General features: G+C 46.4%; 1 protein-coding gene across 4 annotated transcripts in view; it reads left to right on the top strand.

The window, feature by feature from the left end:
- CNTN1 (contactin 1) overlaps positions 1-23571 on the top strand; it is a 1059655-nt gene that overhangs the window by 728085 nt on the left and 307999 nt on the right. The gene's annotated exons all lie outside the window — the stretch shown is intronic.

A 23571-nucleotide genomic window follows, 5' to 3' on the forward strand; every position in this document is an offset into this window, starting at 1 on the left:
TTTTTAAAAAAAAAAAAAAAATTATATTCATCAAATGACACATATACAGCAGGGCTCTGTCACTCAGAGACATCTGCACAATAAATGCAAAGCTTCCTGACTTGGATTTTTAAATGATAAGATCCAGAAGAAATGGATATCAATACAGATGAAACAACACAGACATATGCAAACCCCCGCCCAACACCCCCCTGCCCCGGGTTGCACTAACGGCCTCCCACATGAAACCTATCTCTGCCCTTGCACCACCACCACATGTTCCAATAAACGAAGGAGAAAGAAGATACAGCTTGCACTAGCAGGGTCATTTTAAACTGGATGGAGGGGCCCCGCTCCAGTAACAAGCCCCGGATGTCTGCCCACCGCTTCCAAACCTTATAGTGTTTCTGCTGGCAACCTCTTACAGTGAAAATAGGGAGTTCCAAGCCCATACAGAAGTCCAGTCCCTTCTTCCACACCGACACCGAGGGTGGCACCGGTGCTTCCATGCCCGAGTAATGTCCCTCTTCGCCAATGTAAACCCCAGCAGCATAAGATGGCTTTTAAAAATATTACCCACAATCCCCTTCATGGCATGCAATAGCACCAATTTTGGCGAATGGGGCAGATCCCAGCCCAACACCTCAGAAAGGCAGGTCATTACCCTCCTCCATAACTGTGACAAGGAGAGACAATGCCAAACCGTGTGTATCAGGGTTCCTTCCTCCCGCTCACATCTAAGACATATAGGGGAGGCCACCAGACCCACCCTCTATAACCTGACCCATGTGAAATAGACTCCATGAAGATATTTGAACTGGACAAGGTGCAGGCGGGTCGCTATAGCCGCCCCCTCGGGGAGGCCAGGGCCCCTGTCTAGTCTTCCTCATCTAGTGAGCCAACATCACCCTCCTAGGCCACTCTAAGCTTCTGCAGTGTAGGGGAGCTAAGAGTTACTAGAGACTGGAAGATCTTTGAAATTTTATGATCCTGGAGGTCCCTCATAAATACCTTTGCTTCTATTGGGCTGAACTCTGTCAGGTACTCCAATCCCTCCAGACTTGGGGAGAGGGCATGTTGAAAATGGAGATAGTTGTAGAATTGGGTTCTCTGTATTTGAAAGTCGTTTTGCAAATCTTGAAAGGACTTCAGGATCAGCGCCCTCATGACATCCCCCAGGATAGAGATACCAATATTGTCCTAACCACAAAACACTGCCAGAGTAGCTAATTGTGGCAGGCGGTCCATTATTCCATAGGGGTTCTCCTGTGCCAGCTTATTCCACCACCCCATCCTCCGCACTGTAGCCAAATTTGGAAAACCTGTTGAGCCGTGGCGGCAGAGATCTACGTACCGGTGCTGAGTACAGAATCATGTGTAAGGAGAGGTCCTCCATAAGACGCCACTCCACAAATGTGTGGCTATGTAATATAACAGTATATCAGAGGTCGCCATCCCACCACAGTACATAGAGAGAAAGCATGTTCGTAGGGCGACTCTCGACTCTCTCACCCGCCCATAGAAACTGACCCAACGCTGCATTGACCTGCCTAAACCATCTAGGAGTAATCGGATATGGGTAATTCTGCAGTTGATATAGTAAACGGGAAAGAGAGACGATCTTAAAAATGGCCGACCAACGATAAATAGACAGTGGCATATGGGACCATGTCTTAAGGTCCACGAGATGCGTTCCCAGACCCGAACCAGATTCTTTTTTGTCATGCCACAGTGAGTCCGATAAAAACACCCCAAGATACTTCATCCCGCTGGTAACAACCCGAACCGATGAGGCCCAGGCGTCCAGTCCCGTTGCATCCCCGAGAAAGTAGATTTACTGGAGTTCATTTAGAGACCCGAAGATTCCCCAAAGATCTGCATAATCCGAAATAGCCGTGGCCCCGTCCGGTCAACAATGGTAAGAAAGAATAAAACATCATCAGCGTGAAGCGCATTATATTCCGACAATCCATGCGCCCATTCGGAGCCAGACACCTGTGTGTCCATACGGACCCAGGTCGCCAAAGGTTCCATCGCCAGGGCAAACAAATATGGAGACAGCGGACACTCCTGCCGGGTGCCCCGTCGAAGAGAAAAGGGGGAGGAAGTAGAACCCTCAACATGTACTGACGCAGTAATATCAGTGTAAAGTAATGACAGGTAGGTAAGCGCAGTCCAAGATTCAATCTGCGTAGCAGCACGAAGAGATAGACCCAACTAAGGGAATCAAATGCCCTGTCCATATCAGCCATCAAGAGCGCCGCCCATACCCCTAGCCCACGGATAGCGCAACAGCAACCTATGCCCGGTGAATATTATGTCGGGTCGCCCGCTGAGGCATAAACCCGGGTTGATCGGGGTGTACCAAGGTAGAAATGTGGAACCGCAAATGGTTGGCCAACGCCTTGGCCAAAATTTTGGCTATTACATTTAGGAGCGAAATAGGAAAAAAGTAAGCATGCTGGTCTGGGGGTCTGCCTGGTTTGTGAAACACTACAACCTCCGCATGTCACCAGTCACGAGGAAGACACCCCGCTCACAGGTCTCCTCCACCACTCTACAGTAATGGGGAACTAGCTGTAAAACAAAATGCTTAAAAAATTCACAGGGGAACCCATTTGGCCCTGGGCCCTTTCCTGAATTAGGGTCTCGCACGGCTGCACCCAATTCCTCCTCTGTGAGCGGGAGCTCTAGCTCTGCACTCGCGTCATCAGACAGGGCTCGAGGCGGGAGGTCATCTAAACACCAGCCTATCACATCTTCGCAGAGACACTCCCTGGGGGCATATAGCCCCGCTAAATAGGCAGAGAAACTCTCAACAATATCCCGGGCATCTGTGAGGGGCCTACCATCTAGGCCCACTATACCAGGAAGGGGCTCGGAATGGTACATCCCCTAACACAATCAATGTAGCATCTTGCTACATTTATCCCCCCATTGGTAGACCCTACTGCACGTTGCCAGCCAGGTAAGGCGGACTTCATCCATAAGAAGAGCTGTATAGTTCTGTTGTGCCAGCAACAGCTGCTGCCATACATGGTGACCACCAACCCCTCTACTACGAAGGTCAAGATCCGCAACAGTAGTCTCCGTTTGTAGCAGAGCCTCCTTCCGCGTCCCGCGGGCTGCCGCGCAAAAGGATATATCTACACCTGCATTGTAGGCTTCAGTGCTTCCCACAGAGATACTGCCCCACAAACCGACCCCACATCAACCGTCAAGCATTGATCAAGTGCATTCTCTAGACACTCCCTATATTCTGCCCTCTGGAGGTTCCACGTCGAGAGGCGCCAGCGGAAAGACTGTTTCGCCCAGCCCATCTGTATTGTTAGAGTAATCGGGGAATGATCAGAGAGCCCCCTCGGAAGCATCTCCACCTGCATCACCCTGCCAGCTGCCGTCCGAGGAACAAACAAATAGTAGAGGCGAGAGGAGTTGTGAACTGCAGAGAGATGTGTGTATCCCTGAGTGTTTCTGTAAATTCGGCGCCAAGGGTCCACCCAATCAAGCCCAGTCACCAACGAAGAAAGCTTTGTAGCCTGACGTGCAGTCACACTCTCCCCGGTCCTCCAATGGTCCCAGGACACATCCAGTACATCATTCTAATCGCTCCCAATCAGGGACAGACCCTCTGGCATATTCACCCACAGTGATATAAGCCACTCCACCAGGCCCCATGAGAGTGGGGGAGGTTTATAGACACATCCTAATACTACTGGTTCTTCTCTGATCATGCCCTACAGGAACAGGTATCGCCCCTGGGGTTCGATCAAGTCTTGACATGTGTGTAGTGGACCTGGCAGTGAACTTAAATCGCCTTCCCCCGGTTCCCCGTTCACACCCCGAGTGGAACACCTGAGCATAACCGTAACGCTGAAGGCAGAGTGCCTTTGAACCCATGAGATTCGTTTCTTGTAGCATGAGTATATCGGCATGAGCCCTCCTAGTCTGCTGGAGGACCACCCCTCACTTAATTTTATCCAATACTCCCCTGACCTACCAGCTCACGATGTGAAGAGTCCCAGGAGATACCCGGGAGCCACTAGGTGGATCATCCATTAGATCCCCTGATGAGATATGCTGGTGCAAATGAAAGTATGTGGTGTGTGTACAAAGGCCTAACAGTACAATAGAAAGTACGACTTGTTGCCAGAACCATAAACAACCCAACAAACTCCCCACCCTATCCTTCAATAACGATGGAGCATCTGTCATGCTGCCAGCGGACCCCAAGAGGGAGTCCTTGCGCAACTTGACCAATGGACCACCAAGTTACAGCCCAACAACGGCAGGCATCCTCTCCGTGGAAACAGAGAAGCCGGCCCACATTTAGCCTCCTCCGATCCAGGCAACATTGTCAAAGATATACAGTACTGTGAACTCTACCTCTAATTAGGGGGCCAAAGTAGACAGTCTGGAGGTCGAGCCAGCCGGGAGGACACACTACAGAAGCGGGATCGACAACTGGATCTGGAACATCTGCGATCCTTGAGCTTCAATGGAGGCTGCTTACGAGCCTCCTCGCTGGATGAGGAGTCGGAGGCACATAGAGGTGGTGTATGGTTACGCAAACACACCGTCTCTTACGTCCACTGAAATACTTCCTGTGGTGATTCAAAGAAATGCGTCCCGGATCCGTACACAACCCGGAGTTTGGCCAGATACAGCAGAGCATATGGAACTTTAAGCTCACGGAGTCGAGCCTTGGCCACCAAAAAGGATTGTCTCAGTTGTTGGACCAATTTCGTGTAGTCCTGAAAGATCAAAAAGCGAGCATTATCGAAGAGCAAAGGTTCCTTGGCCCTAGCCTGTTTTAAAATGATGTCTTAGTCGTTATAGTTCAGCAGCTTTGAGATAACTGGCCTCGGGGGCTTCTTCATGAGGGCTCTATGGACGCGCTCAACCACAAAACAGTGGGACAGGGACTCTGGGGGAGCCTGCTCTCCAGCCACCCAGTGAGGAACTACTCCATATCTCCCCCCTCGCACCCCTCCGGGAAGCCCACATAGGGGAGGTTGTTACACCTGGCCCGACCCTCCGCATCCTCCATGCGTGTCGCGAGGCCCCGCTGAGTCATCTAGAGGGGGACCACCCGCTTCTGCAGAGTAGCAACTTCGTCTTCCACGCCAGAGATCCGCGTTTCCTTCTCCATGATGCGGACCACTGCGTTTTGCAGGTCTTGGCGGAGGAGCATGACACCGGAGCCGGCCGCTCCGATTTCGGCATCCAGGGCATCTCTGGACTGCTTGATAGCCGCCATAAGTGCAGCATTGTTCGGCATGTTCGGCACCTCCCCCTGTGCCCCTCCAGGCACCACAGTGGCGGCCCCGGGGCCGGTACATCTCTGTCCAGGGTGCTTTGTTTGGCCAAGCCCCCACTCGTCTTGTCCCTCATCATGGCGCCCGTTGAGCCTCCCTATTCCCACGTCACTCAGGAGCACTCCCCCGTCTGGGTAGAGGATACAGCGTCCCGCTTCTGTGAACGTGGCTGGCCGAGACGACCCCTCAGGTGCAGAGGTAAGCCAAGTGGAGGGAGGCCCCTAGGCCACGAATCTGGGCCCCGCGCGATCCGACCTGGCTGGTAAACGCAGGAACACTAGAAGGTTAGAGTAGCAGCGAGCAGAGGGGGCCCCATATAACAGCCAAGGTCAGGTAAACCTGAGTTCAGGGCAGCCGCCCTCTGTAGAAGGCTGCCCCACCTTGTCCAAGCCCCCCCACTGTCCCAATAAGAGGTATGGCCGCTTCCAAATAAGTGCAGAGTTTGGGTGTCAGGGTGACCCCTATACAGACCCCAGGGCCTCCTGCAGTGTTTCTGTTTCCTTCTGGGGAGCTCAGCCATGACTCAGGACCTCCAAGAACTCCTGCGCTCCCCTGAGCTGTTTTTGTCAACTAGCGCGACCTGATTGGCAGCAGTTGCAAATGTGTAGCTGCCCTGCACTGAGCAAGGCTACAAGCGGCACCCACTGCCTACCCTGACACAGGGGGCACAGGCCTACCTCGACCCCAGGGCAGCACAGCAGGTTTCAGGCTCCATCGAGGGCACCCCTCCTCACAGCGCCTCCACTGCAGCCCGATGCCGATTCCGATTCCATAGGCTGATGTCACCCCGTGGCCCAATATAGTCACCAACCGCACTTCAGCAGCTCCGGCAGGAGTGCAGGGGGAGGGTGAGGCCTCACCTGAGGCCCCCGTGGCTGAATGCCACCAACACCCTTACCTCTTCACCGCTTCAGTGAGCACCCAGCTACTGGCACCGCGGCCTCCTGGAACCCGAGATGCGTCATTCGTCTGATGCCAGCTGCCATCCCCGGCTCCGACGCAGCTCCGCTATTCCCGGGCCGTGCCCCAGGCCGACACCACCGCGGCTCGTCACGCCGAGGTGCGGAGTAAAAACCTGCTCGGAACACAGACCCCTGTCGCACCCCACTAGGGACACAATCCAAGCATAGTAAAGGATCGAAGGACAGGATATTTAAAGGATCAATGTTTTAGGCTGGACGGAGCTTGCCTAGTTCACATCCGCCATCTTGGCTGTCAGGCCACTCCCCCAAAATTATGCTTTTTACAGCATGATTTAAAATAAATTAAGTTGGTCACAAAACTGTCTTAATTTTTTTCTTTACTTCTTTCCATCTTCTTTCTGTTCTTTTACTCTTGTGTCATTCTGTCCTCTTGTCTAACCATCTTTCATTTCTATTTTCAAATATTCTTTGTTGACTTTTTCCCATCCTCCTTTCATTCCTTTTTACCATCTTTATTTCCCTCTGCCCATCCTTATGTTGTTACATCTCTGATTTGTTCTGTCCGTCTTTATATTTTTATATCATTTTCTTCTTCTCATTTCATACTTTTGTCTTTTTCTTGTTTCATCCTTTCTTCTTGGCATCTTCTTGAACGTCCTTCTCCCATTCATTTCAGTCTTCTTTTCATATTCCTTCCATTTATTATTTCCTTCGCTTCGATTGCCCTTCCTTTCACCTCTCATTTCTTTCTATTACTTCATTCTATTTTTGAGCTCTCCTTGTTTCTTTCTTTCCTTCTATTTTTCTTTGTTCCTTCTACGTTTTCTTCTTGCTGTCTTTCTTTCTATCCTCCTTAATTCTTTCTTTCTATCATTCAATCATGCTCCTTTCTTTTTCTTCCTCTTTATCTTTCCTCTTTATTTCCAGTTTTCGCCTGTACCGTCTTCCCATCCTTAATGCTTTTTTATTTACATCTTTCTTTCTATACTTGCATTCTGCTCTGCTTCCTCCACACTTGCCTCTTACTTACATTTCTTTTCTATTTCAATAATTTCTCTTTCTCCCTGTCACTAATTTTAGATTCTCTAAAGATCACGAGAAAAAGGTAGTTAGTAGACTATCTCTAAGGAGTTAAGAGCAATAACACACTGTGGGCATTAGGCCTGCCATGCTCAGTTGGGTTTCCATGACCATAGAAGATCCCTGAGAGGAACCAGACTTCCTCCTAGAGTGAAGGACTGGGTTATTTAGAACCCAGCGGTGCCAGGGCACAACACCTGAAACCTTCGTGGGTAACCTGCTCCGGCGTACGAATCACAGAGACACGGGACACTTCCTTCGGCGTCAAAGATTCAAGGTTTATTTGCTGCAGGGAAACACAGAAATCACGGAAGTACAACCAGTGTAGTTCAGAGTATCTGCTTCAAATTGGTTCTGCGGATCGCTCCTTTTATACATGGTTTTCCCATAGAGTTACATTGAACACAAACGTTTATGACCCGGTTCCCATAATTATCCCCCAGAGGGGTCGCTTTGGTCACTTTGACACACACAAGGCCCGGAACATAAGTGCGGAAACATTTGGCGGTTCCCAACTGTAAAAACCCATCTTCCCAACATTAGTGCATTCCAATCGGCAATAAAACAGATCAAAATAGGAACAAGAACAGGTGTAGAGGAAGACGGAGACAGTGGGGAAATCGGAAAGGGTGTAAAAGGGAGGTATCGAGAAACACGAGATACAGGCATCAAAGGGACGTGCCTAATGAGATGCACGGCTAAGACAATAAACCGGCACGGCGAGATGAGCCTCGAGCGGGGCCATCTGCCTTACAGTATCATCCCCCTCATCATAAAGACACTTACAAAAGACATGTGTCTTCCGCAAATATCTTGGGAGTCCCAGGGTCGCGAAGCGGACAGCGTCCGTTCGCTGGCTACTTGAGGGCAAGAGACAAAATGGATGCTGTATCTAAGATGGAACCCGTGGGTACAGATAGAAATACCCACGTAACAAACGAACGGTTTAGGTTAGCGCAGCGAAACTGCGTACACCCACTAAACTCGTCATTTGCGGTTCATAGATACCAGACTCGACCATATTCGTGCGAGTCGAAAACATCACTTACAATTGTCACGGAACCTCAGACGCTCCTTTTGCCCTCATGTAGGCAAGCACTAGTCGGAATCATACTCAATATTCATCAGACCATCTAGATGTTGCTGTAGCATAGCTCTGTCCAACCGAGTTCCCTTGGTAACAGGAGGCTGTCTCATACACGTTGTAGCACAGAGGCCACATAAGGCAGGACCGCACTGCACACAAAGGCAACACGTGAACAGGAACGCCACGACAACTCCGACGATCATCAGAATCTTCCAACCCCAAGTCGACATCAGGCCCCAAAACCACCCAAGTAGCGTCCAATCCCCTACATCCACGTGTATGGATTCGGAGATCTTATGCAACTTCGAGATGGCTTGATAAACGGTCGGAGCATTATCAGGAATGAAAATACAGCAGCTCGAATGGATCACCTTACATACCCCACCACGATCTGCTAAGATCACGTCTAAAACCATACGGTTTTGTAACGTCATAAGTCTATCCGCCTAAAGCTCTGTGGTGATATTACCAAGGGCACTGGCAGTAATGTTAGCTGTCGATTCCACCACTCGAGTCAACTGTCTCAGGTTCCTACTATTAACCATAGGTCCCCAAAACGGGAGGAAACCCTTGAAAAAGTCTCCTGCCTCTTGACCGGCAGTGTCCTCTTCGCTAATTACGCCTCTCACAACTCTAGTCTTGTGATAATCTGCATCTACGGTAAACGTCGGAGGCAACAAATTTGCGATAAAACATGAGCCCATAAAGTCAGAGGGCAACCATGCATACGCACGATCATGGCAGATAAAGTATGTACCCTTGGCAGCCAGAAACACAGGGGACGAGACCATCGGCAGAATGTAATTTTCAGTGCAAGCACTCTCTCCAAGTCGGGCTTTCGATCTTCGGCCACGACCTATGAGAAAAAAATTACCAATGTGGGGTACGACCCATATCGGGGGTGAGCTTTTGAGCTGTTTTTCACTAGTGAACACGCTATACTCGCCTCTACTCAGGACCCTGTAAGCTTGTACCTCTTCTTCAGGAATAAGCGAGGGATCATAGATATCACTATCTAAATCCTCTATTGCTATAGACAAAGGTTTTTGATACGAGGTAGGACCAGAGTAGGGAGAGCGTGGTTCTCGAATGGGGTGGAAACCTAGTGCGCTTCGAGACATTGTTTGAAATGCTCGAGCAGACCCTTGGGAACTATACGGCAACACCAGATATGGGATTCCTTTATCCGTAGTATGAGGCATCAACCCACACACCCAACAATTAGTAGTGTTAACCACTAACTGATGCTGATGGAGAAGCTGAATAAAGGAATTGTTGCGGAATTCTGCACGTCTAGCCTGCTCGTGTTCAGGTAAGATATGAAAAGAATGAGGGGAAACAGTGGAGGTAAGTTTAGGATCAGGGGTAGGAGTAGGTATAGCAGAAGGTAAGAAGTAAGACATTGTGTAATACACCCCACCCGTCATTAGTGCAGAAACAATCAAAAACAATACGAAGATTTGAAACATAAAACATTTGGTACGACTAAGTTGCTGCAGCTTGAATCTTTGAGCTTGAGCTTCTTCCAAATCCATCAACTTCGAAAATACCATTCCCTACGACCGTCCGCAACGTTTCTTGACGCACTTCGTTCTGCGTAGCAGTAGTCAATCCCTAGGAGTTCCCAGGAACCGACGGTCTTTAACCTAGCGTCAAGACTTACTAAGCAGAAGGAAGTACGCGCGCGGCCCTACGGCCTTTATTTCACAAATATATATATATATGTATGCAAAAACAATGTTTCTCAGCTGTGGAAGCAAAAGGTGTAAGGAACGAAACTCAATGAATATATACAAAAATAATCACAATAATACAAATGTTCAAACTGATCACGGAAAGCGGGATAATACAATTGTCAAGGGACAGAACAGGATCTTTTATTAGTCTCTGGTGCTAGATCGCAAAAAGTATCGGGCTTTCCCAGGACGTGTCTGTTCGTCAAACAAAGGATCCTTTGATGAGACAACGTCCTGCTGATCAGTTGAGTGTTCTGGTCTTGAGTCTTTTGATGACAAATGTTCAACAGTGTCTTTCTGCTGCACTGAGGATTCTCCGACAGGTTGTGCGTCGCTAAAAGGTACAAACGCCGGCAATCCTTCAGTTTCAGTTGATGCAATGCCTCTCCTCACCCACGGGTCTGCCGGCAAAGGGATAGGGACCTTTTTGGTGTGGGTGGCGTGCACCCAGTTTTTCCGTCCCTCAAGACGAACAGCAGTCCTCGTTGCAAGGAGAACCTGGTAGGGTCCAGTGAACCTCGGATCCAAATTGTTCTTGCGCGAAAAGTTGCGCGTCACCACCCAATCTCCGGGCTGGAGCTGGTGGCCTGGACCCTCCGTCTGCGTCGGCAGTGCGTCGTGAACCTGTTGGTGAATTAACCTCAGTTTAGCAGTCAAGTCATGAAGATAATCGATCAACATTGGATACTCAAGATCACAGAACATACCTGGCCTAGGAACCCCCCAAACATTCGCAGGACGACCGAACACTATTTCATAGGGACTAAGCCCTACTCGGGAGTGTACAGTCGCCCTAGTTGACAGTAATGCTAAGGGTAAAGCGTCAGGCCACGAAAGACCAGTCGTAGCCTGAATCTTTGCTAGTTTTAGTTTAAGGGTGCCGTTATACCCTTCAACCAAACCAGCTGACTGGGGATGATTGGCACTATGGAATTTCTGATTAATTCCAAGGCCCTTACACACACTCTTCATCACACTTCCCACAAACTCACTTCCGTTATCTGACCACACGACTCTAGGCATTCCGTACCGAGGAAAGTATTCCTTCAGTAGGATTTTCGCAGTAGACAAAGCAGTATTGTCTTTGAGAGGATAGGCCTCGATCCATCGGGAGAATGCGCAAACCACAACTAAAACGTACTTCAGGTTATTGCATCGCTCCATATGGATGAAGTCCAATTGAATCACCTCAAAGGGACATGAAGGGGGAGCAAAACTGCCAGGAGGAGTTGCGGTTCCCTTACCAGGATTGTACAACATGCACACCATACAATTCTTAACCAAGCGTTCAGCACATTTCGTGATACCATCATTCTTCCACACAGGGGACAACAACTTACAAATACCTTTCGCGCTAATATGTGCTAACCCATGTGCCATTGTCACAACGGCCAGTACATACGCATCAGGCAACAACCATCTTTTCTGATCCGACAAATCAATCCAACAACCATTCGCATCCAACTTTCCCGTACTTTCTTTCCACTTCGTCTTTTCAGTCTCGGTCGCCTCTTTCTGAATTTCTTTCACACTCTCAATAGTGTCTTCGCACATACTCGACTCTATAGGCCACCTAACCGAACTCGTCACATATATTCGAGTGCTAAGGTTCCGGGCAGTCTCCTTAGCAATCTCATCCGCAAACGCATTACCACGACCAACATCATCCGTCACCTTACGATGCGCACTACATTTAACAATCGCAACCTGCTTAGGCAACGTAAGTGCATCTAAAAGGTCGTTCACAAGCTGGCCATGCTGAATCTTCGTACCATGCGATGTCAGAAAACCTCTCTCTCTCCACAACCGTCCAAAACTATGGGCGACGCCAAACGCATATTGGCTGTCGGTAAACACATTCACACGTTTCCCTTTCGCTAACACACACGCTCTGGTGAGAGCGATCAGCTCTGCAGCTTGGGCAGAATTCTGATTCAATCTTGCAGTCTCAACAACAGTATTCAACGTTACAACAGCATAAGCAGTAGTCACATCACCATTCGGCAACTTAAAACACGAACCATCCACATACAGCGTTCCATCTGGGTCTTCCAATGGGGTGTTTTTAAGGTCCACTCGACCTTTTGTTTCCTCCTCTGTCCTCAAATAACAATCATGTTCTGTTATTTCATCTGACTCTGAGCTAATTGGTAACAAAGTTGCCGGGTTCAGGACATTACAACGTTTTATTTGAATGTGGCTTGCCAACAGCGTCAACTCGTACCCAGACAACCTCGCACTCGTCAAGTGCTGAGTTTTCGTACGATTCAAAAGAGTGTCGACTGCATGCGGAACCATCACCGTAAGCATATTATCCATGACCAATCCTGCTGATTGTCGGATGGAGACCGCAGCTGCCGCTGTTGCTCTCAAGCACTGGGTCCAAGGTCCAGGAAAAATATGCACATGGACGTTGCTTACCACCAAAAGGTTGCGTTAAGACACTCAACGCACAACCTTCTCTTTCGTGAACATATAATGTAAACGGCTTGTTATAGTCAGGAGTACCTAACACAGGAGCCGAACACAATGAATCACGTAATTCAGAAAAACTTTTCTGACATTCTTCCGTCCATGGTAAAGGAGTTGAAACATCCTTGCACGTAAGAGCCACTAATGGTTTCGCTAGCAATGAAAAGTTAGGAATCCATTGCCTGCAGTACGACGTGATACCTAGAAAGGCACGCACATCTCTTTGGGTTTTTGGCACAGCCATTCGTGCAATTGCTGCAATTCTCTCTGGGGTCAACCGCCTTCCCTCCTTTGACAATAAGTGACCTAGATAGGTTACTTCTTGACAACAATATTGGAGTTTAGAAGGTGACACCTTGTGATTTAACTCGCAGAGATGTTGCAGCAACGACACCGTAGCAATTTTACAAACGTCCTGAGTATCTGCAGCCACCAATAGGTCATCGACGTATTGGATTAAGGCCGCACCAGCCGGCAACGTAAACGCATCCAGCTGACCCTTCAAGGCTTGACTGTAAATCGATGGACTCTCACAGTAGCCCTGAGGAGCGCGTTTGAACCGGAAGCTGCGTCCACCGAGAGAGAAACCGAAAAGGTCCCTGCTCTCCTCTGCAATCGGGATGCTGAAGAATGCATTCTTCAAGTCAATCACCGAAAACCACGATGCAGAAGCTGGAATCAGAGTCAGTAGCGCCGTGATGTCAGGCACAACGGGGAACTGAGGAATCACAATTTTATTTACTTCCCGTAAATCGATAACAAAACGATAAACGGGTGGCTTCGAAGGATCAGTACGTTTAAGAATGGGCAGTACAGGGCTGTTGCACACGTTTCCCCGAGTCTCTTCAATAACGTCTTTCTCGATCAAATCATAGATGATCGCTAACAATGCTCGTTCACCATCAAGAGAGATCCGATACTGGGGAATACGCGGCAATCGCACATTAGATTTCAACTGAACAACATAAGGGGAGATGTCAAGCCGGCCCACATCATTGGGACCTGTTGCCCACAAAGACGCAGGAAGAGAACTCAATTCCGGTGGAAGCTTATCGAGAGACAAATACATAAGAGAGACAACCCTCTCTCCTAACGTAAGCTTTACACCCGCAGGAGAACAATACAAAGTTGCATACAAACGTTTAAGCAAATCCAGGCCCAAAAGATTTTCGCCACAACCAGTAGTCAAAATCAACGGAGCTTCTAGCTCACGAGGCCCAATTGTAAGGGGCAAAGGGCGCGAAACTGGATTGCTAACAGGGGCGCCAGAGAATCCAACGGAAACATTTGTTAAGCCAGACAAAGGTGCGCCAGGGAGTTTCGAATGCTTAATGGAACTTTTCGCTGCACCAGTGTCCAACAGAAAAGGCTCAACGACGCCCGATGTAGCAACTGCGACGTAAGGCCCTCTCTGTTCAACCGGAACTGATACCACTCCCTCTCCTTGTCTTTGGCTATCCTAGTAATTACTGTCGTCAGTTCCCTGATCGACGTAATAATCGTCTACATTGTACTGCGCAGATCGTCCTTGCGATGATCCACGTTGATCAAAACAGTTATTAGAGTTTGATGAGTTGTCTAAACGATCATTTTGAACACCGCGACCCCTACCACGTGGTGCCTGCTGTGAACCACCACGACCTCCTCTAGACGAATTACCAATATTTCGATCGCTCAGAACAGGACAATTGAATTTGATATCACCCTCCTGTCTACAATAGGCACATTGATTGTACCCTAACGAGGATCTTTGGAAAGAGGAGTCATTACGAGGTTGCGATCGGTTCGATTGCGACTGCGATCTATTCTGTTGGGGCGCATTCTGATTCGAACGTGGAGGAAACGCTTGCTGAAGCAACACTTTAGTTTTAAGCTCTTTCGTCTTTTTATCAGCGCGGTCGCTCTCTTCTTTCTCTCTGTTCTCATAATATTGTGCCGTGGCCAATATCTGAGCTGAAGTAGAAACGGCCCACGCACTCTCTGAATTCTTTAATTTATTGCTCAAATCGGGCAATAAGTTGGAAACAAATTTATCCACGAACAACCTTTGCCAATATCCGGACCACTATGATCAATGAATGCCTCCTCAAACCTCGTAAAGAAGTCGGAAACACTCTCGTCCTTCTTCTGTTTACAAGCTGATAATTTGTCCCAATTTACCCTCATAGCTGGCATAAGAGTTTTCATTAACGTTATTATTCTTTGAGGGAGAGCAGCAATCAACTGGTCGGGTTTAGCACCACCAGTTTGTAACCCATCAGCCGCTATAAGGGCAGCCCAATCACCACCTAATTCATTGGGATGGTTTTCCTGACGAATCTTAGCCCATACCGGTTGCGGAACAACATTGCCAAACAACATATCAATATCGGCAAGATTCATTATCGTAGCGTCTACGAGCTGCGATAATTCCTTATAGTACCCTGCAGGATTTTTACGAGGGTCAGGCAGAGATTGCTTCACCTGTAACACTTCTGAGCGTTTCCATGGGAGATGTATCCACACTCTCTGGAAATGCGCCAATGTCGCAGGGTTAGCATTAGGATCAGCTGGCATCCATACCGGCGGGACTTCGCGCATAGGAAATTGACCAGATTCATCTGGCAGTCTTTCAACATCCTCAACAAACAAGGCTTGGGGTATAGGAGTGGGACGAAAAGATAGCAACCGCTCAACAGCACGTCGAACGTTGGTATCCACTATCAGTCCAGTTGAGAACTGAAGCTGCAGATCAGACAAAGCGGTCAGCACCTCGTCAGGTGCGTCGGCCGCTATCTGATCGCGAAGGACCTTACACATTTCTTCGAACACAAATCTCTGGGTTGGTATATTAAATTGACAAAATGTGTCGAGTACAACGCGTGGCGGATTTCGAAGAGGATGCATCATCCAACCCATCGCCATATTATATAGCGAAGCGCGTTCTCTGTTACCAGGAAGCTGACTACGTCTCTGAGGACCATCCGAACCAGCGGACCCAAGAACAGGTCCGAGCGAATGAAAGAAACTAGCCGCAAGAGGAGAATTACGACTACGAGTAGAGGGAGAAGTATAGGACACAGGACTAACAAGTGAAGGAGTAGAAACAGAAGCAACAACAGGAGTTAACAGAGCAGGTGCAGTAGCGGGAGCAGGAGTATGTGGAAGCGGAGGAGCAGTAGGGATAGCGACAGGCAAAGGAGCAGGAACAGTCGGAAGAACGGGTGCAGGTTGAGGAACAGGCAAAGGAAGAATAGGTGCAGGGACAGGTACAGGGGGAAGCACAGGAGCTGTGGTACCCTGCACATACGGAGGTGGCGACTTCATAAGATAGGACATTAAAGGATCCTCAACTGGTTCTTCCTTCTTATCCGACTCCGTAGGTAAAGCAGGATAGCATTTATCTATGGACATACGCTGTAGCCTATCAAACACTTCCTTTTCCTTAACCTCCTTATCACGCTGAAACTGCTCTGCTTTCTTTACAATGGTAGCAACATTATCTCGCTGATTTCGTTTAGTCTGTCTGATTTCTTTCTGTTTGGCTTCTTTACGCCACAACCGAAAGGCATCAAACATGGCCGGCCTTGACTTTTTCGCAAATAATTTAGCCTCTAGATTATCTAAAATCGGGGTTTCAAAGCTACCATGGGGTGGCCAACTAAGGACACCGTCTTTCTTCGTATAGCGGATCCAATAATCATTAAAAGTAATCGGGCCTAGCCCATGTTTACTGTATAATTCATAAGTCGGAGTTCCAACCGGAGGTATCGGACACGAGTCCTCCAATCGGGAATCCATACCACAAGGTCTGAAACAACTAAACAAAGTACTGCGACTAGGCATTTTGCACACTAGCCGAGTTTCACAAACTTCAAGGGTTACGGGATTTACCAAGTCCCAGCAAAGAGCGAAAACCCTCGGTTTTTGGCGGCTGCAGTCGTCAAACAATACAACAAAGGACCAAAAACTACAAATGCAATGGAACCATGCAACCACTAAGCAACCACAACCAAGAACTCTGGGAGCGACCCACAAATACTTAACTCAAAGATCGATGGCGTCACCAGGAAGGCCCGTCAATCGTCTCGCTCTACCAAGGTCTACGCCAGGCGCCAAAACAGGTCTACAGTTAGGGCAGCAGTCCGTCGCAGCCGTCCGGAGGCGGGAATCTTCGCGGGAAAAGTCTTCGGGCCACTTATTTCGACAACAGGATCGATGAAGCGGAGTGCACCTTCCCTCGGAGATTTCACACGAAGTTCCTCACGATCGTCGGGCTTGGACCGGTACCACTGATGCAGCCCCACGTTGGGCGCCAACTGAAGGACTGGGTTATTTAGAACCCAGCGGTGCCAGGGCACAACAACTGAAACCTTCGTGGGTAACCTGCTCCGGCGTACGAATCACAGAGACACGGGACACTTCCTTCGGCGTCAAAGATTCAAGGTTTATTTGCTGCAGGGAAACACAGAAATCACGGAAGTACAACCAGTGTAGTTCAGAGTATCTGCTTCAAATTGGTTCTGCGGATCGCTCCTTTTATACATGGTTTTCCCATAGAGTTACATTGAACACAAACGTTTATGACCCGGTTCCCATAATTATCCCCCAGAGGGGTCGCTTTGGTCACTTTGATACACACAAGGCCCGGAACATAAGTGCGGAAACATTTGGCGGTTCCCAACTGTAAAAACCCATCTTCCCAACATTAGTGCATTCCAATCGGCAATAAAACAGATCAAAATAGGAACAAGAACAGGTGTAGAGGAAGACGGAGACAGTGGGGAAATCGGAAAGGGTGTAAAAGGGAGGTATCGAGAAACACGAGATACAGGCATCAAAGGGACGTGCCTAATGAGATGCACGGCTAAGACAATAAACCGGCACGGCGAGATGAGCCTCGAGCGGGGCCATCTGCCTTACAGTATCATCCCCCTCATCATAAAGACACTTACAAAAGACATGTGTCTTCCGCAAATATCTTGGGAGTCCCAGGGTCGCGAAGCGGACAGCGTCCGTTCGCTGGCTACTTGAGGGCAAGAGACAAAATGGATGCCGTATCTAAGATGGAACCCGTGGGTACAGATAGAAATACCCACGTAACAAACGAACGGTTTAGGTTAGCGCAGCGAAACTGCGTACACCCACTAAACTCGTCATTTGCGGTTCATAGATACCAGACTCGACCATATTCGTGCGAGTCGAAAACATCACTTACAATTGTCACGGAACCTCAAGAGGATGCACTGAATGAACCCTAGGGACCCCAAGGCTGGACGGTCCGTCACTACTCCGGTTTCAGCCATAAGTCTGCAGACTTCATATAGCTCTATTTCCTGCCAGTCTTCAGCAGGCAAGAGACATAGAACAAACATGTATCACCAGAAACTGGACTCGCTGATTCCTGTTTAGTATTTTGATGTCAAGTATGGGAAACAGACCAAGTTATCACTGTAAGGGGTCCAACCTAGGTGAGGTAACTTTAAGGAACTAGTTATCATCCTGTTCCACTGCCCATGGGGTAGAATCTTCACAAACCATTGGTCCAGTGCTCCTGACAAAAAGCCTCATGCTTGCCAACCAGTAATTCAAGCATAGATCGTTACTAAGTGAATCCAGAGAGAATCTGCTTGCACATATTTTACTTCCTGCCCAGAGCAGATGCAGGGCACTTCTGGGTGGTTAGCGCCAGGCTGGGAGAAAGTACACTTGTCTGTGTTCAAGCCTCTAAGTTTGTGTGTGCATTTGAGTGCACTCCCAAGCCACACGAGTTAGAATGAGAGGTAATGAAATGGATGTATATTCCTTGGCAAAGGTGCTAATGTGACCCGGTCTGTGATAGGTCCATGACACTGAGTAGATATGTTTCCCCTGCTGCAACAGGTTCTCAGGTAAATAAACATCCAGAGCACGGCCCCCTGCCATCTGTGCATGTTATCAATGCGCTAGCATGAAACTCACTTAGAGGGTTTCCTAGAACCTGTTGCTGAGGATAGAGGCTCGTGTAATTGTCTTGGTCGATAATGGCTTAGGTCACTGAAAAACAGAATCTACTATGGACGGGTGCCCCCTCTTGATTTGAATTGCACCACAGAGCCAAAATGCAGTGTATAGGAAGCCAGGGCAGGGCCGGCTTTAGCAATGGTAGCGCCTGGTGCAACAATCATTTTTGGCACCCCACATCCCATGATTGCCTCCTCAGATTCTTTCACTACCATTGGGCAAAGTGTCCCTCATCTCTCCAATCATAAGTTATTGCTTTACACAGCACCCTCCCTCTCCCCCAGGTTAGCGCGCCCTCTGCAGGTCAGCACCCAGTGCAGCCGCATCAGTCGCACTGCCCTAAAGCTGGCACTGAGCCATGGCTACATATTTTGTAGCTTTTTACGGTGAGATTGTGTGATAATACATACTACAAACATGCCCTATATAAATCTGGCAGGTCAAACATGCTGGTATGTTTTCGTGGGGAAATGCCCAGTTAATACTGGGACATGCGCATTTGGTGCGTTAAGCACCCAAAATCCATGTTATGCATCATTTCAGGGTCAAAATTAATAGGCAATAGTTATGACGAATGATACAATCTGTACACATCGTTCGGATTTTTAATTGTGTTGGAAAATTATCTCATATAAAACTTGGTCACATATAATAATGGCCTTTATGCTTTATGAAGATAATTTCAGTGATGTTTATATTGTGTCATGCAATCTAGGTCTAGGTAGAGTTTACAACATGCTTTCAAGATAAAAATTACCACGCCTTTTATTTCATCATCCAGAAAATACTTTAAGGAGATGATATTTCTTTTCTAGGACGTTGTTGACTGGAAAATAATCTCTGTTTCAGATCTGTATTTGTTTGTGCAAATCTAATATAGATTTAATAATATCTGTGAGAATAATAGAGCCTTGTGAAGAGTTGCACTACTGCTCAGATTAATTTTGATACATAAGGATGTTGACAGAAGAAACCTCATTTCATCCAGAGCAATTATATGAATGGTCATTAATATCAACCAAAACATTTCTGCTAAATTGATGAGATATTTCAGATTTGTATTCATGAGATTAAAACTTCTACCGTTGAGTAATCTATCTAGGCCAGTTTTACACATAGTGTTAAGGCGATACCAGAGCATTTATTTTGTAAAGTTGAAACCTACTATCATGGGAGACAAACTGCGACTAACTATGATTTTCCCAAACATCCCTGAAGGAGAGATTTAATTTAATGACTACAGCTTTCTGGTCAACATTGAGGGTTAGGCTTTGGAAGAGAGAAGTTACAGTCTCATTGTAAATTATATAAGAGCTCCTATAAAGCCCAAATATTCTAAGTCACAATAGTACACTGGCTTCTGTGAGAAATCTGTGGCTCAAGCTTGATAGGTGGACTCTAGCAACAAGACTTTATTAAAGAAAATGCAAACACTAGCCACATATCTATGCAGTTAAAATTTGAATTTAAAGATCCAAGAAAAAGTAATTCAAAGGCAAACATTTAACATGAAAGAATCATAAAACAAATACATATAGATGCAGGTTTCAAACGATAGAAAGAAAGAAAAAAACAATCTAGGAAGGCAGTGAAAATTTGAATAATGATATCCTATAGAAAATGTAGACGAAGATTGTCTGCTCTGCATATTAATAGGATCAGATACAAGTTAGTAATATGGGGATTGAGCTCCCAAAGGTGTGCCACCTTTATCAAAATGTAGAGTTGAGCTAGCAGAGGATAATTCTTTTCTGGGGATAGCTGTCCAATGGAAACTTTAAAAAAAACTCAAAAGTTCAAGGGTTATATATGTTAACATACAACAGTCTTTAATTGGTTACCAGTGAAATGGAAGAATTCTTGTCCCTCAGAGGGATTAAACATAAAAGATGATCACATAACTGCACCGAAACCAACAGGATCGTAGAGAGATTTAATAGAGTATTGAAAGAATCTATTCAGATTTACAAAATTCAAAACAAGGATTGGAAGGAGGACATAGTTGAAAAGGTAGAGTTTTATCGTTAGAGCATCATTCTGTCACATGTAGAGTGCCTTTTGAGTTATTTAGGGACAGGAAGCCTAGCACAATGATGAATTCATCCTGGATGAAGTGTAAGTGCATGGGTGTGTCGCCAAACAAAGATGAGTGGAGGAGAGTTCCGCAGGAAATGGTTTGGAAAAGGAAACAAAACTTTGATAAAAAAAGAATCGCAGCTGTTCACACCAATGCAAAAGTGGGTGACATGGGGAAAGTGAAACTTCCCCAGACGGGGCTTCAAAATGTTCATCTCCATTTATGGTTATTATGTTATTTCCCAACTTGGTTAAACCTAATGACAACCGTATGTGGAAAATAAATATGATTGTGGCAATATGTCCTTGCACATTTTGTTAGGGCGTCCGTACGGACATATGTGAAAACAGTGAACCAAGGCGTAGTAGATAAGTTGTGGTTCCTCCCAAAGTTATGAAGGACTGTGTATACTTTTGTCATTTATTTTATTGTATATTTAACCATTGATTTATTGTTCTTTTTTTATGCATGTAAAAAAAAAAACAACAACAAAGGGGGAAAGATGTGTGGTATCTATATCTGTTTGTATTCCCCTCTTTGTATGCCCTTGTGTTGGATCAATGCTTAGTGTACAGAATGTTCATACGGGAAGTATTCTGAAAATCGGTAAGGTGTGTTGGAGTGCCTCAGTGATCAGTTGGTGACTTGTTGCTGTGGTGGCTGGGACTTTTCTTATGACCTGATGAACTTCAATAGATTCAGATTTGAATTCATCTCCCTGTGTGTTGTCATGTTCATCACAATTTTCTAATATGCCAGGTCCTATGCTGGTGCAAAGATCCCCCAACAGTTGTCTGCTAAACAATATATTGTGTGTGGTCATTAGGGGAGTAAATTTAAGACTTGTTTTGTGTGAACCCCTTACTGTTCAGGTAAAGTTAGGGTGGTGGATGGGATAGTTGACTGTATGGTAGCTGTTTCCCTCACTCTTATGGACTGTCTTTGCTTCCATAAGATTGTGTCTACTGCTTGGGAAAAGTATGGTTAATTTAAGATTTTTACCTTTTTATCTAACAGCTGTTTTTTCCTCATGCCAATATATGCAATGTGCGAGTTCTATCTCTTTAAGGTATGAAATAAGTACCCTCAATGTTGGCTTACTGCGTATTAGGAATTCCTTATGTGTCTTTCTGTGATTGTTAATATATCAATAAACAGCAATTGAATATGATGTATTTTGTCATAATGAATTCAGGAGCTCTACACCTGAAATACTTGGAGGCTTATTTATCAGAGCCTTATGTCACTTTTGCACCACGTAAACTGGTAAATGCATGACACAGGGCTCTGAATGAGATTGATGAAGCCACGCAAAGCAACCCTGTCTGGCTATGAGTGGCTTCATAAATTGTGAGTAGGGCGACACAGCACAAATTGCTGCATCACCTTACTCTGCGCTCGGGAGGCATTCCATGGGCGTTGTGGTGAGTGTTTCCATGCAACACCCATGAATTTTGACACTGCCTCAGATTTGCAAAAGCATGTGAACTTGAGTAAGCACCAAATATTTGCACCTCCCAATGTGAGGTGCAATAAGGAGAAATATTTGTAATTCTTCTAATTCTTTCCTCTTTTTACATGTGCTGCATTCAGCAGCACACAAAGAAAGGGGAAATCGCCTCTGTAGTTTCTGTGCAGGAATGTGTCCCTTCCTGCACAAAACAATCCTGCATGAAACAGAGGCACTCTTGAACCATGGTGCAAAGGTACCTAAGTTGGAGCTAGGCTGCCGAAATGGCAGTGGTGCAGGGAGAAAGGACAGGAATGCACCGTATTGCATAAATATGGTGCATTTCTGCCATTTCACTTTTGCATGTGGCAGCACAGCAAGATGACTTGCTTCACTGCCCCAAGCCAAAACCCTATAATGAGGACTTTGGTGATTTACTATGTGGTTTGACTGTGGTGTATCCCTATCAATGGCAGAAAATGTTTGCATTGTACAACGGTCACTTGTGCGACTTGCTAAATAGCTGTCGGTCACAGAGAGCATCATAATGAATACTTTAGCATATATTAAATGAAGACTTTGGGTCTGACCCAGTTCGTGATTGGATGATTTTTTTGTCTATTTCGATGTCCCGCATTTGATCTGATGGCTTTCGTTGCTATCCTTTTGTTTACCCAGCATCAAGGACATTTAGGTTTCTCATTGCCCTAATTCATTCTGACGCATGACTTCTTTACATCATGTAGTTTTCTTTTAGCCTTTGAGACATTACTCATCCGAGAACATCATTTTGGCACGTGGAGTCTTCAAATTCCCACTTTCATATTTTTCAACCTATACTTACATATATTGCCCACCACGAGTGTGAAGAAATTAAGCAAATGTGAATTTGTAGACTACAAGACCCAGAATGCACGGTTTAAGTCAAATTCCTGATAGAAAAACACAACTGACAATTTCAGTGACTCATTTTATAACGTCTGTGTTTTCTTTGAATATGTTCAATATTCTCCATAAACTCCTTAACACTAGTGATGGAGATAGCATTTCTGCACCACCCACTAAATTGAGATCGCATTGTTTTCCAAGGCTTTAATGGTGCAAATACCGTGTTCTTTGAAAATACATTTGCTCACTCACAACACCTCTATTAATGTTCATATTCTAAACAGCCACAACATTCAGTTTCTACCTGCGTTTTCCGCTTGAAGTTTACACTTCTGCATCATGATCATAGTAGGCTGCATTGTATTATCAAAAAAAGTGTAGTGAAAAGCACTTGATATTGTACATGAAATACATTGAATATACAGATTAGAAATTAACCAAAACAGCAGGCTACATCATTTCTGTTAAAACATTTAGATTTTTAAGACATTTTGGAAAACCAAAGGTTTAACAATATGTTTTATGGATTTTCGGATCTCGTTTCTGACCACATATTTATAAAACCATTGCTGACTTGGC

This window comes from Lissotriton vulgaris, chromosome 1_1 (assembly GCF_964263255.1).
Source record: "Lissotriton vulgaris chromosome 1_1, aLisVul1.2, whole genome shotgun sequence".
NCBI classification, from domain to species: domain Eukaryota; kingdom Metazoa; phylum Chordata; class Amphibia; order Caudata; family Salamandridae; genus Lissotriton; species Lissotriton vulgaris.